The sequence below is a fragment of the Apis laboriosa genome, unplaced genomic scaffold (assembly GCF_014066325.1).
Source record: "Apis laboriosa isolate Shangri-la unplaced genomic scaffold, ASM1406632v1 scaffold158_cov153, whole genome shotgun sequence".
Taxonomy (NCBI): Eukaryota; Metazoa; Arthropoda; class Insecta; order Hymenoptera; family Apidae; genus Apis; species Apis laboriosa.
Genome location: NW_025222082.1, coordinates 630474 through 655621, shown reverse-complemented (window position 1 = coordinate 655621; position 25148 = coordinate 630474). Strand labels below are relative to the sequence as shown.

At 41.8% G+C, this 25148-nt stretch overlaps 1 pseudogene; it reads left to right on the top strand.

Moving 5' to 3' along the window:
• The window catches only part of LOC122710858, a 78639-nt pseudogene extending 67996 nt beyond the window's left edge, over positions 1–10643 (top strand).
• Positions 10644–25148: the final 14505 nt, after the last annotated feature.

Sequence of the window (25148 nt, the reverse complement as noted above, 5' to 3'; positions counted from 1 at the left end):
CCAGCCGTCGTAAATTTTGCGAGGCGAGAAAAATACCGTCGATTCCTTCCTTCTCTCGCACACGTACACGCTTCCTCCTTGTTTTCCTTTTTTGTTTTTGTTTTTGATTCTCTTTCTTTCTCTCTCTCTCTCTCTCTCTCTCGTTTAACGAATCGTTGACAACGTTCGTCGTTATCGGAAAAGTTTTCGACAAGGATTCTCGATGAAAATAACACATAATTATGCGTGATATTCGTTTCGTTATTTTTCTTCGAGACTTTTATCGATGTTGAATTACTATTACAAATTAGATCTGGTGTCTTTCGAAGTGGAAGGAATTAGGAGTTTTTCCTTTCCAGGATGTAAAATCGTGTTTTGAAAGGGTTTCAGAGGAAGTGTCCCGAATTTCGAGAGAGAGAGGATGGATTCCACGAAAAGAGGGAACGATTTCTATTTTCTTTTTTGGACAAATTACGGCTCGTCGAGGGAACGAGGACGATGAAAAATGGGCAAAATCCACTTCTCGAGTCATTAATGTCGCGATATCTGTTTTACGGTGCCGCGTCTGAAACATAACTTCGCATGGTCGACTTGCCCTCCGTGCGCACGGTTCAGTAACTTTTCCTTTATCCTACGAAACGCGGAAGTGGCCTCGAATTCCTCCACCGCTATTAGCGACGACGATGCCTCCCCCTTCTCCCCTCTCAGGGGGTGTCGTAAAGAGCGACACGATTAGAGGTAGATCGTTTTACCGAGAATCTGGTGGGAGGGATGTGCAATGCTTCCTTAGATATTCGATATTTGTTATATTCATATTTATTCGTCTCGATGATACCAAGATTTTTGAATTATGGATGCCTTTTTTTTTTAGTGTTTCTAGAGTAATTTGCATAAAAAAGGAATTATCATTACTTTTTTTTTTTTTTTTTTTAATACCACGCGCAATTTTCACGATTAGATTTGGATTTAATTTGACGTTAATTCATTGCTCTTTCAAAAAATTTATAGACATCCTGTTTCACTCGTGTCGAGAATGAAATGCAAAGAATGAATATCCAATAAAACTGCTGCCGCACAACGAAGCACAAGCACAAGATATGATCGCGAAATTTGAATTAATAGTAGAGAACACTATCAGATACACAGGCCTAACAGAATTCAGAAATGATACCTATAATTACTCACAATCCATAAAGTATTTCCTTTCTTCTAGAATCACAAAACATTTTACGACTTCATAAAACTTATATGGAGGTTTTAACGAAACAAAAATAATATCCGTGTTATAATATGAAATATGAATACACAACATAAAATTTCTAGTGTATTAGTTTTAAACAATTTTGTTATGTAAATTCCTTTCTTCTTATATCTTCTTATATATTATTAGATTATTCCTCCCTGTATACAATTATCTAAATAACCGGGATTAATACCTCCATTCATTTGATAAAAAAGGAGGAAGAAGAAAAGAAAAAAAAACACATACCCTTTCCCCCAAAAGACATTCTTTTCGAACAATTGTTGAAACGAATTGTTGATACGAAATTTTAACATTTTCCACGATGAGATATTTTCGAGAGAAAACGCTCCTATCTAAGCCCTATCCTAAGCAAATAAAATTCCTCCTCCTGCTCTTCCTCCTCCAAAAAAAAAAAAAATCGTTCATAATGGAACGTAAGAGGAAGGAAACGGTACTTCTTATTCGAGGCAACGTGGAAAATGACGTCGCGGGGTGGTGGCAGGGAAGGGGTGTCCCACCGGCTAGGTGGGGAGTTGTACACCTCCGCGATCCATATTTTACAATATGGCCGGGGGTGGCTGGCAGGTTAGGGGGTGGCCTATAGGCGGCACGCTGATGTACGCAGGTCTGCCAACGATTGGTCGATAGTAACGCGACGATTCTCTCTCCGACCTTCTCTCCCTTCCGCCCTCCCTTGGTCTCTCCTCTCCTTCCCGCGAACGTGATTTACACGCGCGTGCCGCGCGTATGCAGATCCTCTCCTCTCTTCGAACAACCTTCCCCACCACCACCACCACCACCAGGACACGCGTTTCAACCCTCCGACCAGCCTATCCGCTCCTCTTCCAACCGATCCTCAAGGGTGGATCTTTTTACATTCTTCTTCGAGACGGGGGGAGAAATGGCGGACGTGCGAGAGACGAAACTCGATACAAACTTCTTATTCGTCGTTAACGAGAAAAAAAGAAAAGAGGAGAGTAGAGAAGGACAATTGATAAAATTAAATTAAAATCGAGCTGAGCTGTTTTAATTTTTGAGGGGAGGGGAAGGAGGAGAGATTATTATAAAGATAATCGCGATTCGACTTGGCATAAAACAATAAGACAATCGTTCGATCAAAATGGGAATTGGGAATATTTTTTTTTTCTAATTTTCTAATAAAATTATGCATCGATAATCGGCCTTTCCTTAATTTTTAATGATTATAAAACAACCTCGATAATATTCCTCTTGACCTTCAATTAACTCGATGACACTACCGTCACCTTTAAATAATCTCAAACAACAATGAAATATAATTTTCAATCATCTTTTATGACCTTTAAGTAACCTTGAAATAATCTCCAATACCACGACTTGCATAGTTTGCAAATAACCTTGAGTGCTAGCCGATCGTCAGCTAATGTACCATATACACGGCTAGAATTATCAACCAATCTCACGCAATTTCACTATTACTATATTGGTGAGAATGACAACGAGAGTGAAACTGCTCTACCGCAAAAAAAAAAAAGAAAAAAAAAAAAAAAAAAAAAAAAAAAAAAAAAAAAAAAAAAAAAAAAAAAAAAAAAAAAAGGAGAAAAGAAGAAGGAGAAAAAAAAATTTCGCGCTCACCAGAACTCTCTCTCTCTCTCTCTCTCTCTTCCTCTCTCCTCCTCCTCCTCCTCCTCCTCGTTCTTCTCCTTCTTAAAGGAAAACGAAGAACGTCAAACAAACTGGACTCTAGGTGCATTACGTCCCCCTACACGAACTCATAAGAAAACGGGACTTCGAAATAGTAATGATATTATGTTCACCTCCCTCCCTCTCCCCCGAAAATGGGGCGAGAAACGCGTTACTGGAGAGGGGGTGAGACGAATATATATATATATATATATATATATATCCAGAGGAACGAAGGTAAGGAAGGAACGAGACGAAGTGAGAGTATAACGAGAAACAGTGAGGTGGTGGACGGGGTAGTTGGAGGATGAAAAGAGAGAGAGAAAGAGAGAGTGGAATCCTCGGGACGGTAACGGGAGGGTGAGGCGTAATATCCCGAGTAAAACTTTTCACTCAACGCGAGAATAGGGTTGGCTGGCTGCGGGCTACCGGAAAGCTGGAGGGGGTGGACGTGCACAGAGGGGAGGAGGGGGCGGCCAACTAAGTACAAAGAATGTAATGTCCCCCTTCCACCTATATATATATTCCGCCACCGGATTTCACCAGCCGGAGATGTCCCGTGGAATAATAAGGATAAGAATGCCAAAGGGATGCGGGGAAAGAGTTACGTGAATGAACGATGAAATCTCTCTAGGCCTTCTACGCTTGATTGCATCTGTAGAAGCTTTCTTGTCTCTCCACTTTTACTCGCGCGATTAAACCCTTTCGCTAGCGGAAGTTACGGAAATTTTTAATTAAAGAAAGAAAGATAAGGCTGACTCGTCTCGTCTCTCTTTCCTTCGTCACGAATGGACTTCGTTTTACGAACGAAGATAATTATTTAACCCTTTCTTTTTTTCGTGATCGCCAGTGGCGTAAAGAAAAGAGAGAGAGAGAGAGAGAGAGAGAGGTGGTGGTGGGAGTGAGCGAGTTCCATAAGGGACACCGTGAGAATTGGAACTGCGTATGCGCCACGGGGACAACGGGGCCGTGAGGAGCTCTCTCGACTAGGCTAGCGACGAGAAAAACTCACCTTCATTATGCTACCGGCATCGTAATATAATGGTTAAAATCGCCGTAAATGGCCGCGACCGGCCACCCGTCCAGGCATTATACCGCGTAAGCACGCGCTCTCGGTGCGTGAGACACTCTGTGTACACGGGGTGTTGCAGAAATAACCGCGGCAGATTAGACCCGATACTTTTTACCGATCTCTGCTGCTATCCTATGCTATCGATTTCCCCGTCTTTTTCGGGCTTTTTTTCTTCTTCGACGTGACGTTGCAACGTCCGAGGCAAGGGTGAATTGGCGACTCGGGAAGATAACCGAGCCCGGGTTACACGCGATGCGCAATTGCCCAACGGCGCATACGTAACGAGCCTCGTTCTCTTCGATTTTTACGGCCGTTCCATGCTAAATCTTGAAAATATACGAATTAAACGAATTAGAAATTTATGCATACGCGTTTCTCTACGCGTTACGTGTTCGAGCGGTAAACGATACGAAGAGATATCGTATTTACGATCACGATATGTATTTACATGTTACATTCATTAATTATACGTATCAGGTTCTGTTTGTATATTGTAATACACGAAAACGATGTAGTTTATTTCAATTTTGTGAGTAGTAAGTCTTTCTGGATTTTTTAATTCTTCTCTTAATTTTTTTATCGTGGCTTGATTTCGCTCGAAATGAGGGTGAATTTTTTTTTTTTTTTTTTTTTTTTTTTTTTTTTTTATATATGTATTTCGCGAGGAAGAATTACGCGTTGTACAGAAAATTGCTTAACGTTAGAATATACATAGATTACGAACGTCTTATAATTTTATGGAGATTTCATGCGTGAAAAATATGAATAAACATCGTTCCCCTGAATTATGCATGTTTTCCAATTTTCTCGTTACGTATTCCAGTTGCTCATCGCAGGCAATTGCGGAGGACAAACGAACGTAAGCTCTTAATGTACATACGGAATGCAAACGGCGATCGTGTTGCGAAACGGGAGAAAGTTACGCCTTCGAACAATCGCGCGCTTCACGCCGAGCGTTAAATCATCCTCGTTAGACGGCAAGACAAATCGAAACTGAGATCCTGGCCTAATGACCAGGATCATTTATTCCATCATCTCTCTTCGTTCCATTCGAAAAAATTTTTATCCGTCATTTACATCGAACGATAAAAATAATTATTTTATGCTTCGAAGCGTAGACTTTATTATCGTTTTGATCTGAAAAAAAAAAAATGATGACAGCAACGATCTACCATTTTAGTCAAAGATACTCGTGGAAAACTCGTATCTTTCGATTCAAACATCAACATTTTCCCGTCTAATTGTTTAAAATTGCGATACGAACGTTCTTCTTGGTTGCACCACGATACCCGAAATAATTCCATCCGCGTTGAAACGATGAAAACGATAAATATGTGGATGGCCATCCGTCCATATGTAAACGAAATGCAAACGATCGTCACCGTTTGTTGCAACATTGAAAATTGCGAAATGCAAGTCGATCGTGGTGCACTGGTTGGCACTAATGTGGGAGAGCTATGCCAGAACCGCGAGCTGTGCCAGATATCCCGACCGTCAAAGTCGTGCAATCCGGCCTATCCGGATCATAAGCAGGTGGTTTGTCAGGAATGCCAGAGGACTTGCCTTGGGGACTAATAATCGAACCAGCGTTGCGCCATATTTTTTCCCCTTTTTTCCCCGTTTAAATAAGGAACGAGGGCGTGTTCCCGCGAAAAAATAATTCAACCAGCTCGCTTTTCATCTTTTTCCATTGTACCTTTTCCTTTCCCCTTCCCCCTCGTTCCAACTCTTTCGAGCATTAGCCGCGGTAAAAAGGTAAAAGGGGGGAGGGAATGACCTGGAAACACTTCGACAACAGCCTCTTCTCTTCCAACAGTTTCGACAATTATCGATATCAATCTAAATCATCGGTTTCTTCTTCGAAATATTTGAACAGACGAAGCTAGCCGTATATTCGATGAATTAATACGAATTCTTTTTCTATTAGTTGTGTTAATTCGAGCGTTGTACGGACAACGGAATATTTATTTTTAAATAAAGATTCCAAAATAAAGATATAAGATCGGATATCGAATTTTTCGCTTCGTCTGCGCGTAAAGATCATTTTTGAATTGAAATTGTATCGTTTTATTTTGGCCGAATTCTAACGATCGAGGCCGAATTTTTTCGTGGAAAAAAAAAAGGAAAGGGAGGGGAAAAAAAAAAAAAAAGAAAATCGAAAAAACGAAATCGTTGTACAGAGAGGTAAGATCGGTGCGTGTTTCACGATACGATCGGGCATCAAGCAAACGAAACGGCATAGTATGCATGCAAGAGCACGTTCCGCGGTTAATGGCGGGCATACGCGCTCGAGCATCCGCGTGGCAAGTAATTGAGTAAGCCATTGCGAAGCGTGAAATGCTCAATCGTAAGTAAATTACAGGGTCTGGCTTATTGAATAACATGGTACATAAACGTAATGAATAATTACCAAGCATACGCACAACAACTTTAGTGTTTTATGCTTATGCCAACTCGTTCCCCGTTTCGATTATTGGAAACTTTATCCTTTTGAAGTGATCATTGACACCAAACGGAGAATTTTATAATTTTATAATTACGAACAAATGGAAATTTTCTTTTAAAAGGTACTTCATCTCGATATTTGAATTATCCTCCCGGTCCTTTACTCGAAACCTAACTGTAAAAAGATAATTATTTATCGATAATTCTCTTGGCAATTAAATTTAGTAATGAACTAAATTTTGAATAATTCATAACTGAATAATTCAGTTTCACATTAATATGATTGTAAAGAAAGTATACGTTACACGAGTAATTATAATTATTATAACTGTAATTGTATATATATTCCACGAATATTTGTACATTGAAATGATCGTTGACACCAAGTTTTATTGCTATGAAAAAACCATAGAAATTTTCTTTAAATTTTATATTAAATATATATTTAGAATTGAGTGTACATTCAAGATCCTCCATTCAATACCTTAACTTATAATAATAATAATAATAATTATCCGCCAATAATACTCCCGACAATTAAACAACGAATTACATCTTTAAACAATCGATTAGATTATCATAATTATAAAAGCCACGCATTTAACATTTGAAATTGGATCTATTCTCTCAAAGAAACATAACAATAATAATAATAATAATAATAACAACTTTGATTTCTCCTCACCTGATTAAATTTACCGTAATAATTTTTCCCTCCTCCTCTTTTCCTTCTCCTCCTCCTCTTTTCCTTCTCCTCCTCCTCCTCCTCCTCCTTCTTCTTTTTCTTCCTCTTCCTCTTTCTCTTCCTCTTCCTCTTCCTCTTCTTCCTCGTCTTCTTCTTCATCATAAACGATAAAACGAATTCACAAGTTCTCGATGGCAATATTCGCGTAGCTCGTTCACCTGTACCTGAATCGATCACGCTCCCCCCCCTCCCTCTTCCGATTCAGAAGGAGGTAAACGGCGGCACGAGCCGAGTGCAAATAGGCAATACGTCCGATTAGAAGCGAAGTTTATCTTAGATCGGCATTCCGCCTCCTCCTCGGCACCGTTGCACCTGTGAACCAGGTGACGGGGGTCGACCGTGCTTCTGACGGTGCCCACCTACGTCGGTGGACACCACGTGTCACGCTTCCCGCAGGAAGTGACGTCACCGTGTCACGATGGAATGCACGGTCGCGATACCGCCAACCGTTCGTGCCACCTTACGGCTCTGGATAATAATCGCGAGATAACAATCGTGAACGCGCCCAAGATTCTATCCACCAATAATATAAACATTCGTTCGAGAGAGAAATTATACGGAGAGATATATAATACTCGTTCGTCGATTCGACTTTTGTAAATAAACATGGATGACGATAGCTACGCTACGTGTGTTTACATTTCACAGGTTGAGTCGTAATTGCGACGCAACTGCCGAGATAGACGAACGTGTTTCGAATATTCTCCGATATCGATGGATTTTTCGTGTATCGAGGGAATGAAATAGAGAGGATATAATATATATTTTATATACGATTCGATTAATAAGAGGTAAATATAATATCGGTTTAGTTCTTCGGAATACTTCGAGAGACGCTCTTCCATCACTCTTGACGGTAAGTTTTTCAAATTTATTTGAACTCGAATAATTATAATTTATTACCGCGTCGAAAACGAATATAATGGGAAAAAGGTGTCTTACGTGTCTCGAAGCGAATACTTTTGGCGAGAGAAACGCGAAACATGGATAGAGAATAATTGTTACAACTAATATCCAAAGTCCACTGCACAGTGCCAAACAGGACGATGCAAAATCGAGGGGGGGGTTGAACGATTCTTCGAGTATCACGTGTTGCACCGAACAAGAAGAAGAGGAAGCACCCTTCCTGCCATCTTCTGGAAAACACTCGTAACCGGCCGAGTTCCGTGACGGTTGAAAATCAATGAGCCCGACGAAGTAGCGGACTGGGAAATTTATACGGTTCCACTTTTATGAGCAAATGCGGAGAATACGATTAAATCAGGAACAGGATCTTTATGGAAAGAGCGAATCGTACGATCTACGATCGTATCCGCCACTGTGAAGTAATGACTATTCAAGAAATCGCGTTCATAAACAACGGGCAAAATCAAACTTTTTATAATAACCTGCGTAGCCTGTGTAATCGTTCTTTCTTTCTTCCTTTTTTTTTTTCTTTTTTTCTTTTCGTGAAAGAAAGAAAATATATCCGTATTAATTCTCGATCTCGATGATTTTATAACAAAGTTTCTTTACATTTCTCTTGATCGAAGGATCGAAGAAAAGGGATCGAATTTTTCAATTGGAGGGAGAGAGAGACAGATCCATTTGCAACAGCTTAATGATCGATGAGAGAAATTAATTGGAGGGATATATTTTTCTACGCGTCAGTTCGATTCTTAACGAATTTTTAAATTTCAACGAATGATCAAATTGATAAAACGAGCAATAATCCTCCTCGTCGCCGCAACATTCGAGGATCATCTCGAAACACGAGTCCCACGATCGTACGACGACACTGGCCTTGCAACTTCTTCGCGCACAAGACACGTGGAAAAAGAAATCGGCCCCGGCCTGCATAAAGAATGCAATTAAGCGAATCGTGTATTGTAATTAACGGCCATTCTCTTCTTCCGACAGATTCCCTCCTCGTCAGGTGCGTGCAAACGTGCTCACCTGAGTGGACGCGATCCGTCCTCCACCTTCCTCTCTCCTCCTCCTCCTCCTTCCTCTCGCTTCGTCTTCCTCTTTCTTTCGCCTCTTACATTCACGATCGTGTCGCGTCTTTTCGCCCCATTCTTATTATTATTCTCCCTCTTCCTCTCCCTTTTGTCGTACACCTTCCACTCGATTAGCCTCACGAATTAGCGGCTACCGCACGAACGTGACGAACAAATTAACAAAACGAACGGGACTATGCGTTCCGAAATCCCCTCATCATTATCATCAGCATGGAGAGAGAAGAACCATGTGATTTTATAACAAATATAAGATCTAGATGGGCATGGAAATATTATTACCAAAGATTCTAATTTTGAACATGAAAATTTTGGTAATTCTATTATCGCAAAGATAGAAGAAATTGAAGGGATTAATGATATTCGTTATTGACATCCGTTCGATGGATATAAAATGTAACGATTAATAAATTGGTGTTGATTCCGTGAGGAAAAACTTGCTGTTATTCCTGTCTGCGGTTAATTAAGCAGGCGAGCACGAGAAATCGAGCTCGGTCGATCGAGAGTTTATTGTAAAAATGGGAAGGAGAAGGATCTACATAGCGGCTTAAATTAATTATTAACGTAAATCAACCCAATTACAAACTCTATTCACGTCTACTGCACTTCCGCCGAGGTCTGAGTCACTCGATTACATAAACACCCTCGCCGACGCTTGTAAACACTTTTATATTAAATTCTATATTCCCGTTCGGTCTCGTACACTGCTATATAACAATATATAATATATTCCACGATTAATTCTATCTCATCCTATGAATGCTGAACATCTTTTGTTTTCCGAGCCATCTGATCGCTTCGAATCTTCTACATTTCATATTTCTTTGTTGCAGAATATATTGTCTTTTTTTTTTTTTTTTTTCTTAGTATTCGTATATAAATTGTAAACGAAACTATAATCGTTGATAAGATAATATTTCTGTGAGATTGACGAATCTTTATTTAACACGACGTGTCACTTCAAGGAGATAATTTAAAGGAGTGTTCTTTTAAATATAATTTTGCGCGATATACATATTTATATAGTTGCAATATCATATCGGATCGAAATAAATTTTTATTTCAAAGGCTACGTTTATTATTTCAGACGAAAACCTGCGGTACCTGCTCGACGACACATCGCGTTGATTCACGAAAGGGGAAAGGGACAGAAAGGAGAAGAAGGGGGGGGGGGAAACAAACGAAGGGATGGTGAGGTTCGATGGTGAGTAATCGATGGCCGCCAATCAGTACGAAGCTGAACGAGGCGAAAGTTGATTCGTGTCGGTCGCAAATTCAATTAAAAGTTGCGGTTATTAGGTTGGACAATGAGTCCCACGGGCCCCTCCGCTAAGGGAGGCGGACAGAGGGTGAAAAGAGGAGCATAGGTACGGAGAAAAAAGGACGAGGCGTTAAAACTAATGGGCTCGTTGCTGATTCCGCTCGGCTGCCACCTTGATTAAGCTGCTCGCGACGCTTCGAGAAAATATAATGAACGTCTTCTCTCGTCTGCAAACGCCACACATTTTGTTCTCTGTTTCTGTTGCCCGCCTTCGATCCGCCATTCCGTCCGTTTCTCTTTTACAAACTTCCCTCTCCGTCTCCACCTCCGCGGTTAGATAAGTTCGATTCCATAGGATTAATTAACACGCTGTCAAAAACTATCGTATTGTGGTGAAAGAAAATACGTTTTAATAGCCATCTTCTCTTTTAATCCATGCAACCCGATTAAAATTGAACGACATTCGTAAGATTAATGGGACGTGTAATGTACGTAAAGATTTTGACTTGCATTCTGTTTTCGCAAGATTTATGTAACAGATAATTTTATCTTTTTAATTACGTGAATTTACATAGGTTTTACGTAATCAGTTATATATATAACTGAAGATTTCAAACTTTCCTCGTTTCAAATTCTTGTCGATATATCTCCGAGGAAACGTTCTAAAAATTATTCCAATTACATTACACGATTCATAAATCGGTGAGAAGTGGCTCGAAACGATTCAACAAAGGAACAATATCCTCTGCTCGAGGCCAACCGACCCACGTGATTCTCGAAAAGGCCTTCTGCCGATCGATTCGATCGAATCACGAAAATCGTGTAAAACATCGATCATCGTGCAAGAGTATATATGCTTTTCTCTCCCTCGATCTATTATGATAATCGAAGATTTTAATTAAAAGAGTTTACGGTATACAAAGGTCGTCGGTATATAAAATGGTTCTCGGCACAATGCGAACAACAACACGGGTAATAGCAGCCTCCTCCTCCTCCTCCTCCTCCTCCTTCTCGACGCGGCGAATTGGCCGCAATCTCGGCTTGAGTCCCGAGATTAAGGGAATAAATATCCAGGCCCGATAATTGTATTGGTAGTTTCAGTAACTAATGATCTAAAAGTCGTTAGCACCGTTCGTGAAGGGTGTTGCGAGAGAGCCTTATACTTTTGGCTCTAGGACTCGACCTCCTCGAGTCGACGAACTGAAAGAGGAACGAATGAGAGAGAGAGAGAGAGAGAGAGAGATACGGTTTCGACGCTGTTGTCGAGAATGAAACTACGACCTAGCTACCTCTAACCCACCTACCTCGACGCACGACCAATCCGATGGTAATTCACGATCGAGCCTTGGAGAATTGGAGGAACGAAATCGGGATGTATCGCCCTCGAGTTTTCGCCGTCTGATGAGTGGACCCGTCTCATCCCTTTGGGACCTCGTTCGACGACGAAATCGGTGGCCCCATTCCTTCGAATACTTTTCCTCGTTCCGACCGGCCCATTTGAATTCCCTCCCTCCTCCTCCTTTCGTTTACTCGTTTATCTTCGAAGATAGAAGGAAATCGCGAGCTTCTCCCCGTATATTTTAAATTTTATTGGAACATTGTTTAAATTGTATACGAAATATGTGTAATCGTAAAAATTTCTCAAGAAATTTCCCCATTTTCGAATCTTTCCGTCCATTTCTTCCGTCTATATATGGTCACGGCACCCCGCTGGGCGGCGAGGATCTAGCACCGAAATCGAGTTTACGTTGCATAAAGGCTTGTCATCCGATTATATACACTTGGATGTATGCAGAAACCAGTCGGCCGTTATTTATCGCCGTCCACGGCCACGAATAATACTCGAGTTTCGTCCTCCGCCTCGTGATCGAGGATCAAGAGGTTAGCACCCGCGCAGTCGGCGGCTTCACACCCCCTCTTCGTGCCCCTATCGATTGTATTTCTCTCTCTCTCTCCCTCTCTCGAGGAACGCTCGATTCGACGGCGATGGAACAATGCGTTCCATCCGCCACCCTGCGATACTCCTCTTACACACCGGGAGGAAAACGAATGGTCGCGTCCGGTCACGCAGTGCGTATGTGCTTCGAGGTGTCGATACGATGAAGAAATGCGAGTGCTCGCCTCCCCCGATCGTGGATAGGATCGGTGTGTTTCCTTGACTGTAAAGTGCGCTGCCCTCTCCCCCGAGATCTAGCATCTCTGCTTCGTAACGGATGCGGTGAACCGAGAAAGAGAGACTTTGTATCCGTGTAATATTCGTAAGTGTAAAGGTAAAGGAAAATTGCTTCCTCGAATTTTTTCTTTTTCGTGTGACATTTGTATTTAAAGAGAAGCCAATTTTTAATTTCTCTTTAAGAAAGTTTCTTTTTTTTTTTTTTTCGTGGGAATAAATATATTTTAAAAAGGGGGGGAATATAAATTGGATCCTATCCTATTAAAAACAAAATCTTTATCTCGATTTCCACGATACGCAGTTAAAGTATACACGCTTTTATACGATCGATTGCCTATCCCCTCGATAAAGAAAATAGAGCTCCGTTAAAAAAATTCGATTTCGAGTACGTTTCACACTTTACCTAATTCCAGATCGCGAGGAAACAGATTCGGAAATCCTTCCTTCCCGTCCGGGAAGGAACGGTTGAGAACGTGGACGTCTAATCCCCTCGTGCGATCGATGAAAAACGGGGGAAATGTTATCGGGCTCCTTATCCTGTCCGACACGTTCCTTCAAAGATCATCCATTAGATTCGATCGTCCATACGGTTTATTGTATCTCGGGCCGGGGCACACGTCTAATGCACACGTGCTCGTCGCGTCCAGAACGATCCTTACGGGTGAACGGAAGGCGGGCGGCGACAGGTGGGCCAGTCCCTTGATAAATGAAGTGAGAACTCGCAGCTACTTATCCGCCGATGCATCAAATATGTCCCGGGTGAACGGATCGCCGGTATTAAAAGTGCATCGAAGACGTATGCTTTATGCCTGTCCACCAACGCGGGATAAACACGTGTGTGCTCCCTCCTTCCTTTTTCTCTTTCTTCTTTTTTCACCGCTTATTTCTAGGAAAGTTTCAGAAGAAGGATTGCGTTTGAATGCAGCGAAAAAAGAGAGAGAGAGAGAGAGAGAGAGAGAATATCTCCGTTCGGGAGCAACGCTATCATTAAAAAATCGTAATACGAATCGAGGGAGGATGAAGTCGTCCAAAGCGATAAATTAACCGGTTCGACATCCAGTTTCAATCCCTAAATCTTAACCCTTTGCCCACCCGGTAATTATGCCCAAGGTGTCGGTAAACATTCCTCTCATTATGCTCGAACAAATAAGATTCAGCATTCTCCATATATACATATACATATATATATATATATACACATCATAGTAGAATAATATATTGGTAATATTTCCTGCGCTGCGAGAGATTATCGGCGTATCAACGTCCATGAGACGTAACGATCGACAAGCGAGCGGATATAACGAGGATCTCTCTTGACGAGAAGGGCCTCTCGCCTTCCGGGACAGAGAGCGCGCTCTCGACGTCCTAAAATCGACTGGCTTCGCAGAGTAAAGGGTGAAAAAAGAAAAGAAAAGGAAGGGAAAGGAAGGAGAGAGAAAGAAAAAGGAAAGGAAACGCAGAAGAAAGGACGAGGAGGGACAGAGAATGGGAACGGAGAAGTGGATGCGCCGGCTGCGTAAATTATCTCCACACGGTGTGTATTTATCCGGAGATTTACAAGCGGGCAGCGCGCGTTTGATTTACACGCCCGTGCGCCTGTAGCCCCGGTGAAACGGCTAAAAGGGTTCTGCCGGGTGAAATATGCAACAGGATGCGCCTTCGACTGCATCCACCGGAATCGTCCACCTCTGGACTAGCACCTGCGCTCCTCTTCTTCCTCAGAGGAAGAATCATTTCTTTTTTTTCTTTTTTTAAATTTCCGCTTTCCTCCAAGATGGAACTTGCTCTTCTTTCAAATATAACAACCATATGGTATGAATTTATCTTTAAGATCGAGCCTCTGAATGATCGTACTTTTTTGGAATCGAGGAAGAAAAAAATCTTTCCAAAAATTATCGTACACGAGTCAGAAACAAGGTACGTAGGTACGTGACAGAATTCTTGGCATCGATCAATCTGGATGGGCGTGCACCTAGTTTGTGGTGCGGATCTCTCAGAAGCGGTATCGACATCGAGACAAGAGGGTGGAAGGCGGAGTAGGAGCGGAGTAAACGGCGGTCGTTCATACATTGGCTGGCTATGAATCGTCCGAGCGTGAGATCGTAAAGTCATCCTTATCATCGTCTGCATCTTAATGCAGGCTACATACGTTAGGCTACGTAGCGCTATGCCTTGTACACGACTACGTGCGCGGGCGCAGAGTGTAGAGGGGGGCCGTTATGATGTTTCACGAGGGACCGGCGTACGAGGCGACGAGGTCCATATGCAGAAGGATATAACAGAGGGGCACAGGTGTCCGACGCCTCAAACAACATCTTTATACCCTGCTCTTAACCCTTAACCAGCCTCGTATGCGCTTAATATATTTCCTCGCGTACGTGTACGTACGTGTGCGTGCGCGTGTGCGTTCAGTCTATGACACACGTTTGACGTGTTACTCGCGGCTGAGCAAGAGTGAGATCTCCCCTCTTCCTCAAACTGTCCGTGGATCGAGGTCGTGAGTTTACTTTGTGTTTTTGCTATGGGGAGAAGTTTGTTTTGAATCGAGCGTATCGAGTTTCAAAAGAGTATTATCTTCGATTACGATTAATTTTCCATCTTTTGTTTGAGATTTAGGGAGATTTGTTTAAGACAAATCGAAACAAGTAAAAACAAATTTCTTTTGACTTTTATATACGTGAATTTTATTATTACTTTTTATCATTTCACGATTTAAAGAACGTAGACAGTAATTTTGTATTGATTGAAACGAATCTCGTCAGATACTTTTTCGAAGCTAAAAAAGAAAGGCTGTTGAACGTATATTCTTCGAAAACTGTCTAAGAATGATTCTACCAAATCCATTTGAAGTAGAACTTTTATTTTCTTTCTTTTCGTTGATCTTGCAGAATCGTCTTGCATTCAATTAATACGAAATCTTCGTTCCCTCTAACTTAACATTTAAAAATTATTTCAAGAGATTCACAATTCAATAGTTTTCTTCATACGTATCTTTTACATTCCCCAATTCGAGCATCCATCGAACACTTAAAACACTCGAAATCGAAATTTTCCATCCACAATCTCTTCTACTCTCGATCTCTCCCTCCCTTTCCCTTTCGACTTGCTCTTCCTCCAAGACCAAAATCCGCAATCACGGCCTCGACCTCGTTGAAATCGTTCGACATTCCAACGTTCCGTTCCACGACTCGGCGACGACGTCGATCGACGTCGAATTCCTCTCCACCCCTCTTGTTTCATCCCCCTCCTCCTCCCTCTCTCTAACGAAACTCTGTTCCAGGTGGAGCGAAAGAAAAAAAAAAAGAGAAGAAGAAGAAGAAATGAAGAAAAGAAAAGAGGAAAGATTTTCGCTCGTCATCGTCGCGTCTATACCCCGGCGACGATAGCGCATTCAAATAAAGGCGAGGTCGGCGGCGAGACGCTCTCGTAGCTGGTGACAAGGCCTGACGCTAGTCCCTTTTGATGTCGCCGCCTCGGTCGGCATCTGATTAGCATCCTCCTCTCCACCGCCCCCACCATTCTCCTCCCTCCCTCGTCCAACTCCTTCCTCCTTCCTCCACCTTCCTTCGAACGAACGAACGAACGAACGAACCTTCAACGCGGAAGAGGGACGAGAGACAAGAAGACAGAGAGAGAGAGAGAGAGAGAGATCTAGAAGTCGAGGACGTCAGAGCGGATGGTGGATCGTTGACTGAGCCGCGTCTCGTTTCTCGTCCATCTCTAAGCTTCTCGTCTCTAACGGGCGGGGGAGGGGAGGGGGAGGGCCGCGGTGGATCCTTGGCCTTCCTGGCTGAGTTATTCCCGCCGCGGCAAGCTCTCTTTCCCTCTTGCCGCGGCGACATCATTTAAATGTCCCCTTTGCGGGGACCGTCCGCGGGTTTTTAGTCCCTCATCTCTGCGGCGAGGCAACGGCCCTCGCGCCACGACGGGAATACGAGAGGAGGATGCTAGAGAGGCTCAGCTGGTATGCGGCCGAATACCGGCATACTAAGCAGGTTACGTTTCCTTGATCTTTCGGGAATCTTGGAGGGGGGGATGATCGGGTTCGATGGTCGCGAAATTCGGATTGGTAATTAAATTAAAGCAATGCAAATGAATTTATTAAAAAAAGAAGAAAGGAATTTTTGTCTCTCTTAAGAAAGATTCTAAAAGATAATATTCGCGCGTTTATTTATTGCGATTATAATTAGATTTAAAGAATATCTCGAAAGTTTAACGCGTTAGAATTATACTCGTACAAAAGTTTTCTACAATTTTCTTATTTAACAAGCGATCGAATAAAGCTTGCCTCTCCTTCCCTTCTCTCAAAGCTTTCCCGCCGCAAAATTTTACACGATAAAACGTTGTTGACGGAGGAACGACATCGCATTCCAACGACTGCGCTCGACTGTGCACCTCGGAACAGGGGATAAAGAGGGGGAGCGCATTTAGCAAGGATCCCCTCGGTAATTGTCATTTCTGACCATCCAGGCATACCTACCCCGTGCAGAACAGTCTTCCCCTTATAATAATATGCGGCCATGGCGGTGCGGTGCCTTCTGTGCGTGGAGCACAGACTTGCAGTCCACGGTCGTCTAATAAAACGATCGTCGATTATCGTGCAATTATGCCGTCTCATTAATCCACCGGCAATTATGTCCTCCCCTTCTCTCTCTCTCTCTCTCTCTCTCTCTCTCTCTCTCTCTCTCTCTCTCTCTCTCTCTCTCTCTCGCTGTTCTTCTTCTGGTTCCACCTTCTCGTGCCCACCCTCCCCCCTCTTTGTCCCTTTTCGTGCGCTCCCTCCCGCGGAGGAAGACCTGGACAGGACCTTATCCGCCGTTTCATAACTTACGAACGTTGACAAGGGCATGCTGCAATGTTGGGACAACCGCGGCTCCTCACCGCCGGCAATTACACCCTACTTGGAACCCGCTTGGGGCCCGCTGCGGCCGAGCCAACGGACACGCGGCATCCGCCGAACTCCTCTCCGTCTTCCTTTTTTCGGAAGCCCCTCCTCTCTTCGCTCGGCAATGGAAAGATTCCCCTTAGATGCCCACGCCTTGTACTTTCGACGATGCTCGAAGTGATGCAAGAGAGGGTGTTTTTTTTTTTTTTTTTGAGATGTATACCTTACGTGAATTTGTCAAAATTTTCTCGACCATTCATTCATTTATTTCTTCTCTCCATGTTTCCCTCTTTCGATTCAAATTCGAAATTAAAAAGGGGGGGAGAGAGAGAGAGAGAAAGAGAGCAGCGTTCACCATCGATCGACAAATCGGTCCACTTAAGAATCGCGATCATCCAAGTGATCATCCTGTTTGTTTGTGATCATCCTGTCGTTCGTGAGAGGAGAGCTCCTCTTCTTCTTCTTCTTCTTCGGGAGAAGAGATCTCTCGCGATCGGAGGAAGCTGAACAGGGAGAGGGGATCTCCGCGGCGGATGATTGAAAAAAATATCCGTCGAGTGGACTGGCTGTGACGAGGTTTCGCTCGAGGAATCGGGTCCTGTAGCGGAATAACCGTCGGTTTCCCTGTGACTCCCCGAGCGCTCACTCTCGGCGGCGCTTTTGCCACGATGTAGATTTGTTTGCATTTAAAAATCAAATCGGGGCCGCCTCGCTGCCTTTTCGCTCCTCTTCTTTCCTCCTCTTCCCCCTCCTTCTATGTTCCTCCATTCTCTCGTAACCCGCGTGTACGCGCACGAAGCGAAGCTCTCCTCTCCTCTCCTCTCCTCTCTCTCTCTCTCTTCTCCTCCTCCTCGTCTTCTTCTTCTTCTTCTTCTTCTTCTTCTTCTTCTTCTTCTTCTTCTTCTTCTCGGTAGGATCTGTGCAGTGGAAGAAGGTTGGTATGCATGGATCCAGCGGTGGAGCATAGCTTCCTCCGGTTCTCTCGCGGCTGCGTCTCGCTCCTCTCTCCGCCGCGGCTCCAGCCTTGCCTCCGCCACGGCCGGGGACAATGCACGCCAGTTTTTGCGTCGTTTGCTTCCACCAAGATCCGGACGATGGATCTGCCCGGACTGTTCGACTACCATCTCTCGTTTTCTTCCTCCCTCTTCTTCCTCCCGTTCTTTCTTCCACACTCCTCCTCCTCCACGCCGCCTCTTTCTTTTCCCAACAGCATCTCGCGCTGCCTTTCTTTCTCCTCTCCCCACCCCACGCATTCTCCCTCTCTCTTTCTCTTTTTAACTCTCTCTATCCCTCTCTTCCTCGTTTTCGCTCGTCGTGGAAGGAACCTTCCGTCCTTTCTCCACCTTGTGCCACCGTCCTACTGTTACTCCAACCCACCCTCGCGCACAATGAAACCGAAAATCTTCTCCTGGCACCTGGGGAATGCGGGCGCATGATTACCTACATCGAGCAGCTCAGAGGGCCGGCGACAAGCTCCTTCTCTCCTCTCTCTCTCTCTCTCTTTTTCTCTCTCTTTCTCTCTGTCTACCGAAACGAACGATTCCTCTACGTGGTTGTCCACGAAGAAGGGAGGAGGGAGGGGGAGCGATCGATCGACGAAATCGTCGGTCGATGCTCGCCCGCTTTTTAGATCGCGTTAGGTGTTTCGGCGATATGCAAACGAGGAAGCGTAGGACAAATCCCTTTCTCTTTCTTGGAAAAAATTTGTCCAAGCAATTCTTCGGTTTTCGCGAGGGGATACTTTTCGAAGAAATCTTGGAACAGGGATTTTTCCTTTTGAAGTTACTTTTTTTTTTACTTCACGTTCGTTTTCGTTGAAATGATTCCATTAATGAACCATTATTTCAAAGAAAATTAGATTCGAATTTGATAATCGATATATAAGTACGTATATTATGATTTCTTTTCAAATCAATCCAGTCAAAAAAGAAAAATGAAAAATGGAAATCATCATCAACGTCAATCGAAAGAATCTTCGATCCAAAGATCGAATATCGGAAAAGAGATAACGCGAGGAATCTGTGATAACGTTTCGACAGCATTCACGGATAACGAACGCAATTCTTTCCTTTTTTCTTTTTCTTTTTTTTTTTTTCTTTTTTTTCCCCCAACTACTCGAGACTCGAGCTATCGATCGACGAGATCCTAGACAGGATGCGGATGGCCATCGTGGACGTTAACGGTTCACGGTCACGAGAGACAGGAAGACTGTCGCGTGCTCCGTCGCAGCCGTCGACGTCGAATGAATGAAGCCAGAAGGTTTTCGTGGTCTCGTTTTGCGTCCGCCTTCGTTCGCAAGTCCGATCATGTAGCCTTCCGTCTCGACTGACAGCCTTAATATATCTGTTCGCGACGCGTTTCATCGTCGAACAGTTTAGCTATATAATCCGGACTTAATGCCGGTTTGATTCAATTCAATGAGGGCCGACGTGAGAGCACGAAAAAAGCTTTGGATGTCGGTGAGACTCGCTCGTTGTTGCGATCTCTTCATGGAAATGATCTTAATTCCGCTCGATTGAAGGAAATTGTTGGAGGGGGAGAGGGAAGGGAGATGGGTTACGCGAAGTCTGTTGCCGATTACGAAGTAGAACTTTAATATCGCGAAACTCGTTTATTTTTTTATTTTTAATTCTGTCGTAATTCAAATAATCATTGATAAATTCTTATATTGTAATAAAATTATATTTAAGAAACTTCGTAATGGCTGTGCAAAGGATAATTAAAGAATCTCTCATTTATCGAACGTAAATAATTTCCGTTAAAAATAAATTCAGTACGTTAAATTAACAAAAAAATTACATTACATCATGCAACGTTAAATCTATCTATCAATTATTATCGAAACAAATATCGACGCTTCGAGCTTTTTATTTTCCAATTGCCAATTAATTTTAGACAAATTACCATGACCTACTAATATACAATTGTGTTTTGAAACGCCGTATATCAAAAGTGGGGGAGGGAAGCAGGTTTTTCGGGGCGCGAGCGAGATCTAATTGGATACGGAATGAACGAAATCCTGTGGCAAAAATCGCATCGGCGGAATTTGAAATTCATATCTTCCGGCTGCGCGAAAGGATGCGTCGCATCCGTCATCTTTTTCTGCCGGCCAGGAGAGCGCATAATTGCACCGCTGCATAAACCTCGTCCTGCTTGGACGTCGTGTCCGGGTCGATGCCATTGGCCGAGGAGGTCGAAGAAATCTTTATCATGGTGCCCCGTACCTTGTTACATCATCGATGAAATTTTTGAATCTTCGAAGACGGGCAAATAATTTTTCTCTTCTTAAATATTTATCCATCCATCTTTAGGCCGCCGTTATTATAAATTCGAGGGGTGCAGCAAAGATTGTAAGAGGTATATATAATAATTTATTCTCTTTCAAACGAATAAGAAATAGATAACGTTTTTTCCAAATTTTTCCAAGTAGGAATTAAATTAGTGCATGAAAATGATACCATTCGAGAATCGTTAAATAAATTAAAAAAATAGATATAGAAACAATCATATGAAAAAAAATAAAGTATCGTCGATCTCCTTTTACTCTTATTAATTCTCTTCCGTAATAAGTTGAAGTTTATCGAAAACTGTCAACTAACAATCGACGTGACGATCGGATGAACGTCGATTCCCATTTTTTTTTTCTCTCTCAATTCTTATTTTTCGAGGATCAATATAACAACATCGTCGAGGGGCTTTTTATCTGATTTTAATTGCAATTAATTTCTAATTCATATGTTTACTTATACGCGAATCTGCTCTTCTCTCTTCCCCATTCTCCGTTACGAATTAATGCGTATTAACGTTAGACGATTTTAACGATTAAGATCAAGGGTCGCGCTAATTAAAAGCGCAGACGTTTCTCGTTATAAGTATAATTATTATTTTAAATAAATAAAGAAATTTAACGCGCGTAGCATCTATATTTTTTATGATAAAATATTTTAACACATTCGAAGAAGTTGATCATTCTCTTAGATTGCATTCGTACAACATGTAATTTAATTTTCGCTAATTTGTTTTTATAAAACGTTATTATTAATAATATAATAATATATTTTCACGTACAATTTGTCTAGAAAATTTATTTTTAAATTTGCGTTAATTTTTGAAAATGAACTATTCTTCTATCCAAGAGAGACCAAAAATCCAAAAACAATAATCGATATATCTTCTCTTTTACTCTTCATCGCATTGCATAAAAAGCATTTTTTCTTAGATTTGTTTCTATTTCGAAATAAGATGATATTCCATACGGCTATTAAAAATTTCATTATCCAATTTTTCTTTTAAACGTGTACAAACCATCGAATTAATAACAATTAACGATCATCTAATTTCCCTCCCCCGATCCTTCGAGCAATACAATAATAATAAGTCTTAAAACTTTCTAAAAGATGGGGTACATAAATGGCCGCGTGTGATCCGACATATAATACCCGGTAACTTCAAAATTGCCTTAAAGGAACACCACGAAGCTGAAGGGAGGAAATTTATACATAATGGAATAATTTCTCTAATATAATAATAGAATCATCGTCTGAACGAGTGAAAGAGAGTAAAAAAAAAGAAAGAAAGGAAAGAAGAAGAAGGAGGAGGGGGAGGGAGAAGAATGGAAGAGTTTCGTGGCTCGATTTCGGCTTCACGGGTCGTCGATTAACCAGAAGAGGCGATGAAAGAGTTCGATGAAATAATGACGGGACCAGGTCGATAAATAGTACGCCTCTGCCGTACTCTCAGGGGCGGAGTGAGGCAGGCAGGTGGAAGGGATTCGACGGGGCCCTTCGGGGCCCGCGTTAATGCCGGCCAACGGAAGACAGCTATCAAAAGCCCGTATTTAAATATTATCAGTGAAATTACAGTGCTCACTGCTCGCGAACGCTGCTCGATCATTACCGACTGGCAATTCGACCTCTTTAATCGCCGTTGTCAATACTAATCGACATCGTCGTTATTTAATATTCCTTCCCACTCCCCTTCCTCCCCTCCACCTTTTTATTCCGCTTCGCGTCGAGAATTGTTTCGTTTAAAAAATATGTATTTTAATAACGGGGGGAGGACTTTATTCGAACCACTCTCCGTTACAAGAAGAACTGCTTGGAAAATTTTGTAAGATGTTCGTTTCAACGTTTTATAATACATCGTCTCGTTAAATGATAAATTTGTTTATCTGCATATTGTGCATATTATGCAATAATTCCGTTATTCGTCAATTTTACCAAAAAAAAAAAAAAAAAAAANAAAAAAAAAAAAAAAAAACCAAAATCTCCCCACTTTCTAATTACTCACAAATCGCCTACGATACTTAATTAAAATTAATATAAATATATATCTGCTTTTGATCAATACGAAAATTCATTAATCAAACGAATTTCGTACTTTTATCTTAACGCTTAACGCGAGAATCCCCTCTTAATTATAAATCCCTCGCACCCGATAATTAAAACCGATCAATCTCGCTCTAAACAAACAATATACCCATCCGCTCGGCTAATTTCTAAAAAGGAAAAAAAGAAAAGAAGAAGAAAAAAAAAACACAACAACCCACACTCTAATTCAACCCATCGTTCAACACGGATCGTAATGTTAATTCATTCAATTCTCACGGCGTCCGATTCGAATCCTAAACACGATCAATTAACGAACACCGTTACCCTTCCGTAATCGGACGATCTGGCGATCTGTGCACCGTCCAACACCCGAGCCCAGGTATATTAACCTCGACGTTTATGCCCGACGTTGTCCTCAACCTTTTCGTAATCGCGATTACGGTGCACGGTAAGACGAAAAACAGCGGCGCGGATTAGGTGATTTTTCAGCCGCGGTATAAATAAAAACAGCCGCCGCAGAGTACGCAATTAGGAACCGTCTAGAGGCGAAATATTAATCGGGTCTTGGTATCTCAACTCTCTGCCTAGATACCTCATTAGCATAGCACCGGCGAATGGAGCAACTGCTTGTGTTGCGGAGTACGGGAGGGAGGGGAGAGAGAAATAATTAAAGCTCAACGATCGCTATCTAAATAATTAGAAGTTGGCGTGACTCTGCATAAGGCCGGCGTGTGTACGCGCCGACTCAACTGTCAGATCGTGGAGATTCACCCGAGCCGAGCATAATTAGGAGAGAAATATGAAGGCGAAATATATAAGGCGTGTATATATGTATGTATAGTATGTGTATATATATATATATATTTATTTAAAATATGGGCGACGGATGTGTCAAAATCGTAACGCGAATATTTTTTTTTTCTTTTTTTTGTCATTGGCATATATAAGTGAGGTGAGGTTTGGATCATCTGCTTTCTTGCGCGCGAAAAGTTGCTTGGGAGGAAGTTGAGTGAGAAAAATTAACGTTGGAACGGTGTTTGTAATATTAGCTTTGTAATTTTCTTTTCTTTTTCTTTTTTTTTTTTTTTTATATAAACGTATATTATCGTAGACAATCTGAGAATAATTTTCGTTGCTCCGATTCCTGGGTTACTTGGGGAGTGTGTTGTGAAGAAGAAAAAAGGTGGAACGTGGTTTCTTTGATATTTCGAGGAATCTTGAGAGGATTTTTCACGATCCTTGAACGAAAAAGAAAAGTTTTGGTTGATGGAATTATTTTGAAAAATTTTCCTGTCATCCAGCGCGAGATGCACGCAGGTTTCAAATTAGAGGGAAATTAGAGGGAACGTTTTTCCAGGGTCGAGAGAACACACACGGTGAATTCGCGAATAGAGAGGGAAGGGGCAGGCAGACGTGCTCGGCGGCATTGTCAAAGGGTTGCCTCCAGGAGGCTCGCGAATCACAGATGCAATCAGATAAAGGGCGGTTCTTCTCGGATTACCGTATGCGAGCCCCCGCTGTGTCCACGCACCTTAAACTACCATTCTCACGTGCGGCGACACAAGCGGGGCCCACGTGCTCGAGATACAGTTGAGGCCGACAACGAGCGGATTTCCATCAGGATCAAATTATACAATAATGCATCCAAGGATTGATCTCTCGATCAATTGGGACGTCTTCTTCGTGTTAATTCATTTATATCGGCGCGTTGGATTTTAATTTGGATTCTCCTCAGATAGCGTTTCTTTCTTCAAACAATTAAGTTGTGATACAGTTTTTAAAGATTATATTTTAAAGTTGCAACTTGTCTCCAAATAGAATCTTTCGTTTCGAGAATATTATTCCGATCGATCGAGTATAAATAAATATGTATTAATTTATTTTTGTTACGTGTTTTCTGTTTTTTTAGATAAGATATATCCTTATCTAAGAAAAATTTAGATAAGACGTTCTGTCTGATAAAAATTTTATTAGAATAAAAATTTGCTTGTTGCATTTATTGTACACCTTGAATTCTTATTCTATTAAAATTTTTTCTTTTCACTTTGTATCGAACTGATGATCATTTCAACGATTATTTTTCGAGGATAAATTATTTCGATATACTTGTTCTCTAAAAACAGAAAAAAAAAAAAAGGAAATAAATTAGAATATAAGAAGAATTAATTATTATTATTAATTATCATTACTGGAAATAAATTGAATAACTTGTTTAAAATCTTGTTTAAAAATAATCTCGAACATCTTTATTTTCTTTATATATTCCAAATGATTAATCGTTCCTCGAATAATACTCGTCCAAGCGTGATGATCATATCCATCGTTGGAATCGCAAGAAAATTTAATAATTGTCGAA